The 16,885-nt window shown below is 47.1% G+C and overlaps 1 long non-coding RNA gene across 1 annotated transcript in view; it reads right to left on the reverse strand.

Annotated features, from left to right (window-relative positions):
• Positions 1-6,397: 6,397 nt before the first annotated feature.
• LOC123590313 overlaps positions 6,398-16,885 on the reverse strand; it is a 52,655-nt gene continuing 42,167 nt past the window's right edge. Inside the window, exon 3 of the long non-coding RNA XR_006708716.1 lies at positions 6,398-7,038. This is a non-coding gene — a long non-coding RNA (uncharacterized LOC123590313). The remainder of the gene's footprint in view (positions 7,039-16,885) is intronic.

The following is a 16,885-nucleotide window of genomic DNA, read 5'->3' on the forward strand; positions in this document are numbered from 1 at the left end:
GGGGGACAGGAGGAGGGTCCCAGGTGTTCTCCCTGTCCTGGTCTTTGCATATATGAAGCATTTGCCTTATACCGCATGCTCCAAGAGGCTCCCTGCCTATGGATGGTGACTTGTCACATTGCTCCGGCAATTCCGGGGCCATGGAAAACGTAGTGAGCACCATGAAGCAAGACGAGGTGTGGATTCCACACCTTCGTCTCTTCTTTGTTACCAGAACTACCAGCTTTAGTGAAAAGTGGCCGATGTGGGGGATCTGAACATTCTGGAAACTCTTGCCAACTTCTATGAGAAACGATGACCCAGTGTGTAGTACGAGGCTCGCTCTTAACTTTTGCAGGACCCAGGCCAGGTCTCCGGCCATGTGTCTGAATATTGAAAAGTTAACCAATCCAGCGTTAAAGTGTTAAAGAAAACATGTTCTATCAGCCTACCTTGATGCTATACTTTCATGACGACACAATTTTTAAATGTATAAAGCTATGGTTATTATATAGCTGAAAATTGACAAAACATTGAAAAACTAAATTTAGTTATTATTGTGCTCGTCTGGGAGTGCTGTTGGTGGACTGGCAGTGTTTGGGTGAGTAATAAATTGCATACGTAATTATGCAGAATTCATAAGTAATGACATGTTCGTTCAATAAAATTTATTTTTCTTGCCTTTGTCATAGGAAAATCACCAATTATATGGCTATACTCAAGATTTTCACAGAATTTGTGTTCTACTGGCTGTCAGGCCAAATTAGACAGCCTTCACTGAGTCATTATAGCTCTTAGTTTTTTATTGAGTTCGATTTGGAGACACTTCACTCTGCTGAGGCTGGAAATGACCAGTATAATTCTCAAAGCAGTATCTGGATTCAGAATTAAACCACAGATTAGATGTATCATGTGCAAACAAAATAATGGGATGTCGTATGCCACGTTATCACTGTCATAAAAAATTACAAAATGTTTTTATTTCATTACATTCACTGCTATGTCTTCTATGGTAAATATTTCCAAAAGTAATATCTGGATCTATAGGATAGCAGTTTGTAAGCATTTTCATGTCAGAACTTTTTTATACTCTTAAAGAATTATTGAGGACTCCAAAAACTTTTGTTTGTGTAAATTATAACTATCAGTATTTATCATTATACATTAAAACTGGTAACTTAAACAAATTTTGTTTTTCACTTTTGTTTAGTTTTGAGAGAGGGAGACAGAGAGTATGAGTGGGGGAGGGGCAGAGAGAGAGGGAGACACAGAATCCGAGCCTGACACGGGGCTCAAACTCACGAGCCGTGAGATCATGACCTGAGCCAAAGTCGGACGCTCAACCGACGGAGTCACCCAGGTGCCCCTTAAAACTGATAACTTTTAGAACACAACACACAAACGCACATTCCATCAGCCATCAGAGCAGGATGACATATCATACCGAGCAGCCTCTGGGAAACACAGTACACATGAGAGAATTCACAAAAAGGGCAAATAATATCTTAGTATTATTGCGAAAATGGTTTTGATCTCACAGACCCTCTGGAAGGGCTCAGGAATCCCTAGAAATCCTTGGACCACACTCTGAACAATGTAAAGTATTGGTATCATGCTCCCCCATGTGCTATGCCTAGACCTGTAAATATACAAATGTAAGAGTTTTAAGAATTAGTCTCACAGGGGCATCTGGGTGGCTCAGTCAGTTGAGCGTCTGACTCTTGGTTTGGGCTGGGGTCATGATTTTATGGTTCATGAGTTCAAGCCCTGCATTGGGACTCTCTCTCCTCCCCTCTCTCTGTCTACCCCTCCCCCATTTGCTCTCTCTCGCTCCCTCTCTCAAAATAAATAAATAAAATAAACTTAAAAAAAAAAAAGAATTAGTCTTACAAAACATTCCCCAACAGCTACAGGCAAGTTTCATGGATATTGCACTGATTCATGAATATACACAAAGCCAGAAACAGGAACCTGAGGAGAAGCAAGAAAACGGACGTGTTTTTATGTGCTTTGTCTTGTGTGAAATTCAGAAATGCCTCTCAACCTCTCAGAGTTTCTGTTTTCTATTTTTGCAGGAGGATAATACCAATCCGTGCTTCCCACCTAGTTCTGTGCATTGCTTGAGGGCAGGTCATGCCTTAGTCCCTCCTGTGTCCCCAGGACCCAGGCAGTGCCTGGCCCAGAGCGGGAACTCAGGAAACATTGTCAAAGTGGGCACATATCTTGTGGCTGGTGACAAAGGCTACCTTGATGTGTATTTTGGAGTGAGGCAGGTTAGTAGGTGGAAGGCCCACGGTCTCCAAACCTAGAAACCTGGGTAAGCTGCTAACTTCTCAAGACCTCCGTTTTGTCGTCTATAAAAGGGAGTAATAATACTAGCAATTACCTTGTGTGGCTGTGGAGAGGGGCAGATGGGTTCACTACATAAAGCACTTGGCACATGACACATAGAAGTCGCTCTATCTACTCTACTAGGCAGGCAATTTCAATATGGGGCAGACAGATTTATTATAAATCAATTCCTAGCTTGGCAAAGGCAGGCACAGTTTCTCAAGTACAAAAGCGAACTCTAGAACTGAGCTCCGTGCCTGACACATAGCAGGTGCTCACCAAACAGGTGAATGAATGAATGAATGAATGAATAAAGAGAAAGGGAGAGAGAGAATCCCAAGCAGGCCCCAGGGTGGCCCTGTCAGGGTGGAGCCTGATGTGGGGCGCGAACTCATGAACTGTGAGATCATGACCTGAGCCAAAATCAAGAGTTGGAGGCTTAACTGACTGAGCCACCCAGATGCCCCATTTTCTTTCTTAGCTAAAAGTGTTATGTCTTTTGCCCACTGGCAGTATGGACCTGCCTAGTTTCTTTGGCTCCCAAATATTGAGAATCACGTTCTTGGCCTTGGTCCTTTGAACCCCTGGCTCTACCCTGTGGCAGAAAGTAAAAAGCAAATTGCTTTCAAATTGTGAGCTGACCTGTGATATCTGGTTTCACTGGATTCTCCCATGAATAACCAGAAAATTGGCAAAATAGGATTTTTTCTCTACTATTAAATCTAAATTGTTTATCTTTATTATTTTAATTAATACATGTTCATCACAGAAAAACACTTTTTTAACACAAAACACAAGACAAAGAAAGTCAAACTAACTCCACAGAGCAGAAAACTATCAGTTACATTTTAGCCTGTCTCCACTCACATACAAAGATGGGAGTTATAAATCACCTTTTTTTTTTTTTTTTTCAAAATCAGGTCCTTATTGTGACTACTTTTTTCACTTAGTGTATCTTGACTATCTTTCCATGTGACATTCTCTCCTACAACTGCAGAGATCCTATTGTTGGACACTGGTGTGGTTTCCGTTTTCTCTCTATTGTAAATAACGCTGCCATCTCCATTCATTGTTTACTGTGCATACACATTGTGAACATTTGCTGACTTACGGTGAGAACATATTTTCAGTATTCAATGGGATGCTGACCATTATTAGAGCCTACTTCTTGCCCAGATTCTTGCATGACCTCCTAGCCAGGGCCAGCCTATATGGTAATTCTATAGTCTGGAGAGAACTCTTCCTGGCTCCTCCTTGTCCTGCATGTGGCCTAAGCTGGCATTCAAGCCCTCCAAAGGTCTGTGCCAATCGCTCCTGACCCTGGCTGCGCTCACCCCATCCTTTCCCGATTTCTTTGCTGGTATGGTCCTCCGGCCCGTGACATCCTCCAGGTGAGACTGTGGGAAGGGCTTTTTCTTCTTTTGAAAAATATTTGTTTCCAAATTTGCTAGGATAAGCATGTTGGGAAAGGTCATCAAAAAGATGTGACCACCGACTGACCCATGAACTGGACCCAGGCAATCAGAGGCTCCTTACCCCTTCCCCTGTGCTGGGAATGTGGGTTGTACTTGCCTTTCCCACTCCCAGCGGCCACTCCAAGGACATAGCCTTGAGATGGTGATGTGGTATTGAAAACACCTGCGTGGTACACGTGACTGAACCCAGTTAGGGCCTCTTTATAAACTTTTAAGGTTTGGTGGACGGTTCGAGGATCCATTTCTCTTGCTGCCACCCGAGACAAGCCTTTTATGTAAGCTCCCTTTACTTATTAAAACCACCACCTCCTGAATGCCTGGTGGCTCAGTCATTAAACATCTGACTTCAGCTCAGGTCGTGATCTCATGGTTTGTAAGTTCGAGTCCCACATCTGGTGAGCTCCAGCCCTGCTTTGGGTGAACACTTGCCCCCTTTGGATAAAACACGAGCCCCACTTCTAGTGAGCCCTGCTTCTCTCTCTCTCCCCCTCTCTCCCTCTGCCCCTCTTGGGATTCTCTCTCTCTCTGCCCCTCACTCGCGCGCTCTCTCAAAAAAATAAGAAAAAAAATAAATAAAGCTGCCACCTCCTGGGGCACCTGGGTGGCTCAGTCTGTTAAGTGTCCCACTCTGAATTTCTGTTTGAGTCATGATCTCGCAGTTGAGCCCCACGTTGGGATCTGAGCTGACAGCATGGAGATTCAATCTCCCTCTCTGTCTGCCCCTCCCCTGCTGTCTCTCTCTCTCAAAACAAATAAATGAACATTAAAAAAAAAAAAAAATCCTGCCACCTCCCAGCCTGGAGTGGCCTGCTTCCAGGTATGGGGGCCAATTTCAGGTTTCACCCGGGAAGCTTCAGGAGGGTGGTGAACTGCCACTGCCTTTTTCTATTGACGTACAATTCACATAACATAAAACTCACCCTTTTAAAGTATACAGTTGGGGGCACCTGGGTCGCTCAATCAGTTAAGCGTCGGACTTCAGCTCAGGTCATGATCTCGCGGTTTGTGATTTCGAGCCCCGGGTCGGGCTCTGTGCTGACAGCTCGGAGCCTGGAGCCTGCTTCGGATTCTGTGTCTCCTTCTCTCTGCCCCTCCCCTGCTCATGCTCTATCTCTCTCTGTCTCTCAATAATAAATAAACGTTAAAAAAAATTAAACTGTACCGTCGAGCGGTTTTTAGTATACTCACAAGATTGTACCACCATCACCACCATCTAATTCCAGAACACTTTCATCACCGCAGAAAGAATCCCTGTACCCTTTAGCAGTCCCCCCTCTTCTCCCTCTCCCTGGTCCCCGCCGACCACTAACCTACTTACTACCTCTGTGGATTTGCCTCCTCGGGATATTTCATATAAATGGAATCATGACATAGGTGGCCTTTTGTGGCTGGCTTATTTCACTTCGCATAATAGCGCGAAGGTTCATCCATGCGGGTTGCCTGTGTCAGAATTTCCTTCCTTTTTAAGGCTGACTAATATTTCATTGTATGGATACATGACTGTGTTTATTCATGCAGCTGTTGATGGACATTGGATTGTTTCCACCTTTGGCTATTGTGTATCATGCTGCTATGAATACTGGCATACAATGATCTGTTCAAGTCCCCGTGTTCCATTCTTTTGGGTACACAGTGGAATAGGAGTGGAATTGCTGGACCATATGGTAATTCTATATTTCACTTTTTGATTTTTTTTTCAACGTTTATTTATTTTTGGGACAGAGAGAGACAGAGCATGAACGGGGGAGGGGCAGAGAGAGAGGGAGACACAGAATCGGAAACAGGCTCCAGGCTCTGAGCCATCAGCCCAGAGCCCGACGCGGGGCTCGAACTCACGGACCACAAGATCGTGACCTGGCTGAAGTCGGACGCTTAACCGACTGCACCACCCAGGCGCCCCTATATTTCACTTTTTGAGGAACCACCACACTGTCTTCTACAGTGGCTGCACCATTTGAAATTTCCACAAGCAATTTATGGAGGTTCCAATTTCTTCACGCATTGCTAACACTTGTCTGTTTTTATTACTATTATAATTATTATAGCCATCCTAGCGGGTGTGAAGTGGTATCCCATTGTAGTTTCTATTTGCATTTTCCTAATGACCAATGATGTTGAGCATCTTTTCAAGTGCTTACCAGCCCTTTTCTATGTATTTATAGAGAAATACCTATTTTTCTTCTCTCTCTATATAGACATTTTTAGAGAAATATTTATTCAAATCCTTTGCTCATTTTTTCCTTTTTTAAATTTAAATTTTAGTTGTAACATACAGTGCAATACTGGTTTCGGGAGTAGAATTCAGTGATTCATCACATACGGACGACACCCAGTGCTCATCACAACAAGTGCCCTCCTTAGTGCCCATCCCCCATCTAGCCCATCCCCCACCCACTCCCCTCCATCAACCCATAGTTTGTTCTCTATCATTAAGTCTCTTGTGGTTTGCTTCCCTCTCTTCTCTCCCCGCTCTTCCTATATGTTCACCTGTTTTGTTTCTTAAATTCCACATACGGTGGAATCATATGGCATTTGTCTTTCTCTGACTGACTTCTTTCACTGAGCATAATACACTCTAGCTCCATCCGTGCCATTGCAAATGGCTGCTCATTTTTCAATTGGGTTATTTGTCTTTTCATTTTTGAGTTGTAAATGTCCTTTACATATTTTGAATCCTGGATTCCTAAACAGGTATGATTTCAAATACCGTCTTCCATTCCATCAGTTAATTTTTTCATTTTCTTGACGGTATTCTTTGAAGTACAAAAGTTTTAAATTTTGATGACACCCGATTTTTTTTTTTTTTAATTTATTGCTTGTGCTTTAGGCGTCATATCTAAGAAACTACCCACTCCAAGTTCGAAGAGGTTAACTCATATGTTTTCTTCTGACACTTTTATAGTCTCTTACATTAGGTTTTTGATCATTTTGATTTAATTTTAGTCCAGGGGTCCAAATTCGTTCTTTTGTGTGTTAGATAACCAGTTGTCCTGACGTCATTTGTTGAAAAGATTACGATTTCTTCACTGAATTGTCCTCACATCTTTGCTGAAAATCACTTACCCGCAAGTAAATGGGTTTATTTCTGGACTGTCAAGTCTATTCTGTTGATCTGTTGCATCTATCTACACACTCTTGATACTTGATATGAGTACTGCAGCTTTGTAGTAAGTTTAAGTCAGGAAGTGTGACTCCTCCCACTTTGTTCTTCTTTTTCAGGATTGTTTTGGCCATTGTGAAGCATGAATTACTTCTATAGAAAGAAAAAAAATTACTATGAAAAAAATCCTTGGGGCGCCTGGGTGGCTCAGTCGGTTAAGCATCCGACTTCGGCTCAGGTCACGATCTCGCGGTCCGTGAGTTCGAGCCCCGCGTCGGGCTCTGGGCTGACAGCTCAGAGCCTGGAGCCTGTTTCAGATTCTGTGACTCCCTCTCTCTCTGCCCCTCCCCTGTTCATGCTCTGTCTCTCTCTCTCAAAAATAAATAAACGTTAAAAAAAATTTTTTTTAAATCCTTAAAACATATTTAAGTCATTCCAACCCAAAAACTTTTCCCAGACTCTCCTTTCAGGATCTGCCTTCTTCTGGACATTTCATTAGTAGAGTGCTTCTCTTATAGCATCTTGTACTCTCCTGAGCTTGTTGGAATCACCAATCTCACTGAAAGACAAGCTCATTGAGTGTAAGGATGGTGTCTTATTTACTTGAGAATATGTCCCATGGCCCCTGGCTTGGAGCCTAGGACTATGGTGGGGTTGAGTATATGCTGTGTGCATAAATGAATGAGTGAATAAATAAATGAATGCTGTTGAGTCATATATATAGTTCATACTCTGATCAGAACCTGGGCAAACATCCTTTACGAAGAAGGACTTAAGAAATGTATTCATTAAATTCATGGTTACACCTCTATTGACGAGTGTAGTCATGTCACATGAGGTTTCTATAGTTTATTACAGTCATTATAATGCTTGTCAATAAGAGAAAAATGTGCCCAAATTACCCGAGGAATTATGTGCGAATTGCATACTCAGGCATTCCACAGACAGGGCCTGGCTTCAATCAATACTGTAACAATGACAGGTCTTATCAAAGCATCAGAACTTGCTTAAAGTAAAAGATTATTAGCCTTTGTATTAGCCCTCCAAACAGGGCTCTTAATTAATCCGCTAATGATTTTCTTTGTTTAGAGGGATTAGCCCGGATCAATCCTAATATATGCTCCCAGAGCTATATGCATATGCTTGTCCCTCAAATGGTTCTTTGGAGAGCTGAGGTTTGAGTCCCTGCCCTTGGGGAGCACACAGTTCAGGAGTGGAGGAGGCACACACACTACTCATCTGAGTCAGGGGGCTGAGTGCTGGCTCACGAGCGGGCCCAGAGCAGGAGGGCAGGAGTAATTCTGGCTGGGAGGCAGGGAGGTGTCAGACCACATCAGACCTTTGAACTGAGCCTGGAAGTCTGCCTAGGATGTTGTCAGGTAGAGACAAGGACTGGAGGGTTTCGGGCAGAGGAGGCAAGGTGTTCCAGGCAGATGGAACAGCTAGAGCAAAGGCATGTTGGCAGGCACACACAGGCGCCCATACACACTCTTGCGCTCAAATGCATCCTTCTCCCAAGAACTGGGCAAGTCAGAAATTGTCTGAAAGATGTTATTATGTCCACCTGAGTCAGCACACAGCTCAAATTCCTACCAGGCTCTGGATTCCAGCTGTCCTTTCCTCAAGAGGGCTTTCAATGTCTGCCATCCCCTTGCCTTCCTTCCCATCAAGGCAGGCCCTCTCTCTGTCACCAGTTGGACATTCTCCTTAGGGTCGTTACTCACTGCAGATTTTGGCACTAATCCCAGGAGGCCTGGCATGAACTGGGCCAGAGGAAACCGGTCCTGATGAAGCTTGGGTGTTGCAAGATGCGGACTTTTCCATCTGCCCCTGCTGGGGCCATTGGCTGACTGGCCAAGCTGTGGGGGCAGGGAGAGCCTCCATAGCACCATGGACAGCTGATGGGGGTGGGGGGGGGGGTGGCTTTGTCCAATTTTTCAAGCATTGGTTAGAAATAGTCCCAGTGTGCTTTCTTCCATCCAATCAATGACAGGTATTTATTGATCACACTCCTTTTAAAGTTTTTAATTGGCATATTACAAACATATATTAAGACGCACAGGTCATTAGTATACGGCCTGATGCATTTTCACCAACTGAACACACCTGTGTAACCGGAACCAGGATCAAGACGCTGAACGTGACCAGCACCACAGAACTCCTCTTATTCCCTCCCTGGCACCGCCTACCCCAAGGATAACCACTGTCTGGCTTAGATCAATTTTGTCTGATTTTGTACTTTATATAGATGAAGTCACATAGTATAAACTCTCTTGGCACTTACTCTTTTTTTTAATTGAGATAATTGACATATAACATTATATTAGTCCCAGGTGTACAACATAATGACTTGAGATCTATCTATCTATCCATACACACACACGCACACACACACACACACACACACACACATATATATACTGAAATGATCACCAATCTAGTTACCATCTATCACCATACCAACTGACAGGTGTTTTTGTCTCGTAATGAGAACTTTTAAGATTTACTCTCTTAGCAACTTTCAAGTACATAATACAATAGTATTGACTGTAGTCACCATGCTGTGCATGATGCCCCATGACTTACCTATTTTATAACTGGAAGTTGGTACCTCTTGACCCCCTTTACCCACTTCACCCAACCCCCAAACCCCTCCCCACAGCAGCCAATCTATTTCCTGCGTCTATGAATTTTGTTTTGTTTCTTAGATTGCACATATAAGTGAAATCATGCAGTATTTGTCTTTTTCTGACTTATTTTTACTAAGTATATTATCCTCAAGGTCCATCCATAGTATGGATTTTCTTGGCACTCTTTTTTTTTTATTGAGATATAATTGCGATCCAACATTATATTAGTTTTAGGCGTACGACATAACGCTTCAAGAGTCGTATACACTGTGAAATGATCGCAGTAAGTCTACTTACTATCCATCACCATAACAACTTACCAATTTGTTTCTTGTGGTGAGAACTTTAAAGATTTACTGCTTTAGCCACTTCTACATATGCGACACAATATAGCTGACTATGGGCACCATGCTTAAACAAATAGATTAGTCAAAGACTCTGAAGAAGGTGTTAGAAAGACTGACTCTCATAAGGAATACGGGCCCACAAATGTAAAATGGAGTAAATCATGTGTATTGGGGGGGGTAGTCTCTGTGGTCTCTGGGAAGATGGAGAGGGCAGGTGGTCTAGTGCAAAGTGCTCTGGTCTAGGACTCAGAAACTTGCATTCAAATTTGATAATTACCTGCTGTGCAACCTTGGAAAATCTCTTTCCCTCTCTGGACCTCAGCTGCATCCTCTGCAGGGCTGGAGTGAATAATAATATGTATCTTTTCACCACCAAAGACACCCTTTGTTATTTATTCCTACCCCGTCTGGTGCCACGGACTTCACCTTTTGAAAAATGTTGCTGACTGAGCACACCGCATATGAGTAATGATTAATTTGTTTCCTTGTTTTCTGTTAATGGGCAATGTATGGAGCAAACTCAGATCTGTACCAGATAGCAAGCGGTGCCACCCCAGGTCAATAGAATTCCAGGAAAAAGCAGAGGCTCTTTAAGGCTGAGTTACTTGACTGCAGCTTCCTTCATGTCAGGGAAATCTTCAAAGCCTGGTGCACCTGATGAATTGTAATGAGTAGCCTGAGAACCCCCATCCCAGCCTTCGTGCCGCCCTGAGCCCGGGAACTATCGACGAGACAAACGACCACTAACTTTCCTTCCAGCTCTCATGAGCCAAAGGACTGGGGGTTGCCCAGCTCCCACTGGAATTGACTGCAGAGTTGTGAAGTGAGGACCTCCTCCTCAGGGTGGCCTCAACCCCCACCCCCACTCTGTGCCCACAGCGGGTCCTCAGGGGCCCAGGGCTCATGTTGCTCCAGAGGACTAGTTGGAAGGGGCTGATAGAACTCGAATCCCTGGAGCACTGTGATAATCTCCTTCTGCGGCTCCAGGCCGTCTCCACCAGCCTGGGGAGAGAATTCCAGTGTTCTTTTCAGGAACAGGACTTGCCACCTCCTTCAGGGACTGCCTCCTCCTCCGGTCCCAGCTTCCCAGAGCTCAGGCTCTGGGGCCCCACTCCACTTTGTACACCCCCAGGAGCTCTCTGCTTTCCAGCCCTGTCCCCATTTCTGTCCGTGACTCAAGGATGGGATGAAGCCTGCCTGATGACAGGGACCGTGCTCGCTGGTGGGGTGTAGAGCCACACTCACAATAAACCAGAATCTGTCCAGAGCTGGGGGCAGAGAGAGAGAGAGAGTTGGGAGGAGTACGATGCGGTCAAAGAGAGCTTCTTGGCAAAGATATGATGTACAAGAAGGAGGGGCAGAGCTCTATGGAACGAGGTGTTGTGGGGTGTCATTGTGACTTGGATGGCCTCCACGCAGTATTCTGGGCAGTATGAAGGGATGCAGGAACGCTAGGAGTCACCCCTAGAGGAATGAAGTAACCAGAAATCCTCAGGGGTCAGTGGCAGCGGTGGTTGTGGCGAGGGCATCGGTTTCAGAATTCAGCACATCTTGGTTTGAGCCCCAGGGATGGTTGTTATCACCTTGAAGATGGCCTAGAACTGAGCCATGAATAGCAGTTTCTGGGGGAGGGGGGAGGGCTGGGAGGTGTGAAAGGTCAGCATCACCTAGGGAGCTTTCTCAATGGGTAGGTGCCACCCCTCCCCGTTCTCACCCCTACATAATTCGGACCATACGACCTCCAGCCTCCAGAGAGGTTGACATTTGTAGTGTTAAAGCCCTCCCGGTAATTCAGATCCATCCCTGACACTTTGTCTTTCTTCCCCAGAACAACTGTCCAGGAAGGTCATCGGAAAAGGAACAAGATACTCGTCCTCTGAACTAATTAGACCGCCAGCAGCCCAGCCCGGTCCAATTCAACCAACTCGCCCATTGATTCAAAACATTTCTTATTGAGCTTCTACACTGGGCACGGCCATAGGCCCAGTGTCAGAGACCCAAGACCCCACTCTTGTACCATCCATAGCGGGGAAGGCAGGCCAGCTCAGAGACATCACAGTGTCGTGACAGCTCTGTGATAAGGAAAGCCCAGAATACTCTAGGAACACCTAGAAGGGACAGTCTTGGATGATTAGGAAAAGCTCCTTGGAGGAAGAAAAGGCCGGGAGCCAGCCAGGAGGGTGGGGAAGGCCTTTCAGGAGGGAGCTACCACGCACAGCCTGGAGGCGAGAACAGAGACTGTTCAGGGAAGTGCAGGTCGTCCCAGGCTCAGCCTGGGTGGTGTCAGATGATTCTGGGGAGACCCGGGGGGTGGAGTTTATCCTGTAGAGGGAGGGGAGTGCAGGCTGGGAAGGGTTCTGAGGGAGCCGATGTTGTGGGGGAATAGATGGGGTCAATGCTGCGCTGGGGAATAGATGGGCCTGGAAAGAGAGGTCTCTGGGGTCAGGGGCTGGATCCATTGACTGTTCAGGGGATCAGAGCAAAAGATGCCGAAGGCCTGAACGAAGAGAGCATCCATGGGGCCAGAGAAGGGGGGCTGGGTTCCTCAGAAACACAACCCCAGCTGCGGCTGACCCCTCCTGAGAGGCCTGCTTCTCCCCTGCAGAGGGGCTTGTTCTGGAAGCCTCGTATCCAGCTTTCGCCATCTGAGCTGAGTCTGTGTGGCCATCCAGCTTTTCCCTGCTCTTGTCCCTCTCTCTGCTTCTCTTCTCTCTCTCCCACCCAGTCTTCCAGAATCCTTTGATAAGCCTTCCTATTTCCTCAGCTTTGTCCTTAAACCTCCCATCCACCTGCCGGAAGCCCAGCTCTCCTCCTGTGTGAGGAAGGTCCTCATCTGTTCTGCTCAAAGGCCTCCCCACCTCCACCTGAGTCAGTCCCTCCCATAGCCACAGCCTGGAGTTTGTCGTTCCTAAAATGCCTGCACTTCTCAAAGCTTAAACACTTGGTTCATTGGCCACATCCCTCTGTGCTTCTGATTCTGACTCCTCTTTCCTGCCTCCTGTCCCAGAGTCCTGCTCACCTAGACCTACATCTTGCCTGTACCTTCTCCCCTCGACCCAAGACCCTCTGGCCTCACAATGTCCCCACCCCCTGAGCCGCTGCCCAGGGGACCCACCTGGCTGCCTTCCTGGCCTCCAGCCTTTGGGCTGCCTCGTCCACTTGGAGAGCAGCAAGCCACCATGGCGAGGCGGCCTTACTTCAGACGGGCCCTTTCCAGGGCTCCCCACGGGTCCTCTCTCTGCCCTCTCTCGCTGCAGCTCTTTCTGGGCCTCTCCAGTGCCCTCTGGCCCCCACCTTTCCCAGCTCCTCTGAGCAGCTGACCTTCCTCCTCATTCCCGAAGAAAGCAGAAGCGCTAAGATGGGAATTCCCTCAAGTTCTTGCCACGCACCTTCATGTTGCAACATCACCCATACCCTGCCTTTCTTCCTTCTGAAACACACGTTTCCCTCCTCCTGACAAGAACCAGCCTGGGGGCTGGACCCCAGCTCCTCCCTCCTCCTGGGGCAGGGAGCACCATCCATCATCCCCTCCCTCATCCCTCTCTCCAACTGCACATTCTTCCCAGCTCCTCTGTGAGCATTGAAACTCCCCCTGTCCTCCCCTCCGTCTCCCCTCCCATTCACTCCTACCCATCGCCTCCGGCTTCTGCAACTCCCCAGAACCTTCTCCTACCCGTCCCAGAAGTACCCCAACTTCAGAACATCAGAACACATCCCATCATTTATCCCCCAGCCTGCTCCTCCTCCAGTGCTCCCCATTGGTAAAAGGCAGCAGGGGTCAACTACACATCTGGAGTTACTCTGAACTCACCCATTCCTCCACCCCATATCCCACCACCCACCAAGGCCCCTGGAGGCTCCTCTCTAACGTGCCCAGAACCCATCATTATGCCGTTATGTGTCCAGGACTTACCTGCAATCTCTTGGTGTGTGATCCTTTCAGCTATGTGTTCAACAAGCCCATCCTGGGCAGCACTGATGGCCTCACGTTCGCACATCCAACTCCGACAGATGCCCCTCTTTGCCACCTGACTCCTTTCATCCCAATACCAATGACTGACCTGAACTTCACCCTTATTGACCAACCCTGTCTTACCTCCTAAGCCGCCTGGGAGTTTGGCCGCTCTGCCTCCCTTGCCGTGTCTGGTTTCTGCTGGTCTCATCCTGACTATCAGTGTCACCTGGATGAGGTGTGGTGGCTCTGAAGGCTCAATGGCCTCAGTGGCAGTATGGGGAGACCATCTGAGGTGGGGCTGCCGGGGGTAGCGGCTTTATTAGAATTCCCTTAGGGACACGTACGAATTTATTCATTCAGTAAACATTTATTGACCACTTCCAACGTGCCAGGCACTGAGCTAAGCCCTAGGGATACCCCAGGGAGCAAAAAATACACAGGTCCTCCTTTCTCTCCAGAAGTTGACAGTTTAGTGGAAGAGACATTCATCTTATAAACCTCATTATTACGACCAAGACGAGCGCTCCACCAGGACGGCACTTGGTGGTCAAGCACATAATGGGGGCTTGATTCTCTCTGAGGAAGTCACGGTTCCCCTGAGACCTGAAGGATGAACTAAAAGAAGACAGGAGCGGGGGCGCCTGGGTGGCTCAGTCGGTTAAACAGCTGACTTCGGCTCAGGTCATGATCTCGCGGTCCGTGAGTTCGAGCCCCGTGTCGGGCTCTGTGCTGACAGCTCAGAGCCTGGAGCCTGTTTCGGATTCTGTGTCTCCCCCTCTCTCTGACCCTCCCCCGTTCATGTTCTGTCTCAAAAATAAATAAACGTTAAAAAAAAAAATTTAAAAGAAGACAGGAGCGGGGCACCTGGTGTCTCAGTCCGTTAAGCATCCGACTCTTGATTTGGGCTCAGGTCACCATGTCACAATTCGTGAGTTCTAGCCCAGCGTCAGGTTCCGGGCTGACTGTGCAGTGTCTGCTTGGGATTCTCTCACCCTCTCTGCCTCTCCCCAGCTTGGGCTCTCTCCTTTTCTTTCACTCTCAAAATAAATAAACTGAAAAAAAAAAATAGGGGCACCCGGGTGGCTCAGTCGGTTAAGCGGCCGACTTCGGCTCAGGTCACGATCTCGCGGTCCGTGAGTCCGAGCCCCGCGACGGCTCTGTGCTGACGGCTCAGAGCCTGGAACCTGCTTCAGATTCTGCGTCTCCCTCTCTCTCTCTGCACCTCTCTCTCTCTCTCTCTCTCTCTCAAAACTAAATAAACATTAAAAAAAGTTTTTAATAAATAAAATAAAAATAAAAGGAGACAGGGGGGATGTGCATCCCAGGTAGCAGGACCAGCATGTGCAAAGGCCCCGGGGGAAAGGAGAGACAATACAGGGACCCGGAAGTCCTGCATAGCATACGCTTTTGTTTTTTTGCTTGTGAAATAACATAATGCAAAATTCACTACTTCATCCATCTCCAAGTGTGCAACTCAGTATTGTTGGTAAGTTCACAATGTTGTGCAACCACCACTGCTATCTAGTTTCAGAATATTTCATCACTTCAAAAGGAAACCTTGCACTCATTAAGCAGTCACTCCCCCTGCCCCTCTTCCCCCTGGCCCCTGGCAACCACTCATCTACTTTATGCCTCTATGGATTTGCCTATTCTGGACATTTCGTATCAGCGGACTCACCAGTTTGTGGCTTTTCGTGTTTGGCTTTTCTCACTCAGCCATAATTGAAAAGGTTCATTCACATTGTAGCAGGTACCAGCACCTCATTCCTTGTTACGACTGAATCATATTCCATTGTATACATAGACTGCATTTTGTTTCTCCATTCGTTTGTGGAGGGATATTTGGGCTGTTTCCACCTTTTAGCTATCGTGAATAGAGTTGCTATGAACATGTGTGTACAAGTTTTCGTTTGAATGTCTGATTTCAACTCTTTGGGATATATACCTAGGGGTGGAATTGCGGGGTCATGCAGTGACTCTGTGTTTAACTTCGTAAGGAACAGTACACCCTTAGCCTCGCACTCGCGTGACCTCACTTAAAATCCAGTTGTGCGGTATGACAAGGGCAAAGGTGACATCTGAAAGTAAACCCTGTTCTTTTCGAATATTTTCAGTTTCTTTTCATCTCCTCTCATTCAGGTCGTTCAAAGTGGAGGAGAGCTGGCTGGGAAAGTCCATCGAGTAAAGTGCCCCTTAGACTGAGAAACTGCCCCATGCAGGCGGCCCAGCCAGGCCAGGGATCTTTGTCAGTTTTGTTGCCTGATGTAGCTCAAGCCTAAAACAGTGGTTGGCACATGGCTGGGGCTCAATAACTACTTGTTGCATGAATAAATAAATACAATGAACTGCTTCAAGTGCCCTAAAATCCCAAGGAAACAGACATTCATCAGCTAGAACCAGAGAGAATGGACCAACATTGCAGCCAGAAGGTAGGTGGTTAGATAAGGAAAGGATTTCCCAGAGCCATGGGCCCTGAGTCCTTGGGGGAAGCCTCCACTCCTGTTTTTGAACACTCACCATGTGCGGACACTTTTACATTTGTTCACCTGGAAGCTAGGAGAGCCTGTGTGGCTTTGAATTCCATAGCCAGGCAGCCTCAGAGGTAGAATCGGGATCCAGGCCACTGGACATCCAGGCCTTGCCTTGCTCCCTTAGTGGGGACAGAGGTCCCTCCAACCTGAGGCCAGAGCTCAGCTCGGAGCATGCCCGGGGGTGCGGTCAGCCCGAGGGACTCCCAAGGGGCCCTGAGAGGTGCTATAGGGAATCCTCAGCCCTCCCTTCCACCAGCAGAGGCTGGAGGGAGGAGGGAAGGATGGCAGCCGAGCGTGAAAATTGGAGGCTAATATTGAATTGCAGCAAAATGAGCAGAGCATTAGCTGCCCCACCTGGACCCACCCCCAGAGAATACCAAGGCCTGGGCTCGTGCTTGTGAGAAGCTGGCAGGCCCAGTACCAGGCGGAACTGTGGTTGGATGAACAGGGGTCATGAGGCGGTGACTGAGGCCGCAGGTGGAAGACATAGTTAGTTTGGGTGAGTTAGAGGCTCTCTTGGGCCCTCCACCCAGGCCT

The sequence above is a fragment of the Leopardus geoffroyi genome, chromosome B4, assembly GCF_018350155.1.
Source record: "Leopardus geoffroyi isolate Oge1 chromosome B4, O.geoffroyi_Oge1_pat1.0, whole genome shotgun sequence".
Lineage (NCBI taxonomy): Eukaryota > Metazoa > Chordata > Mammalia > Carnivora > Felidae > Leopardus > Leopardus geoffroyi.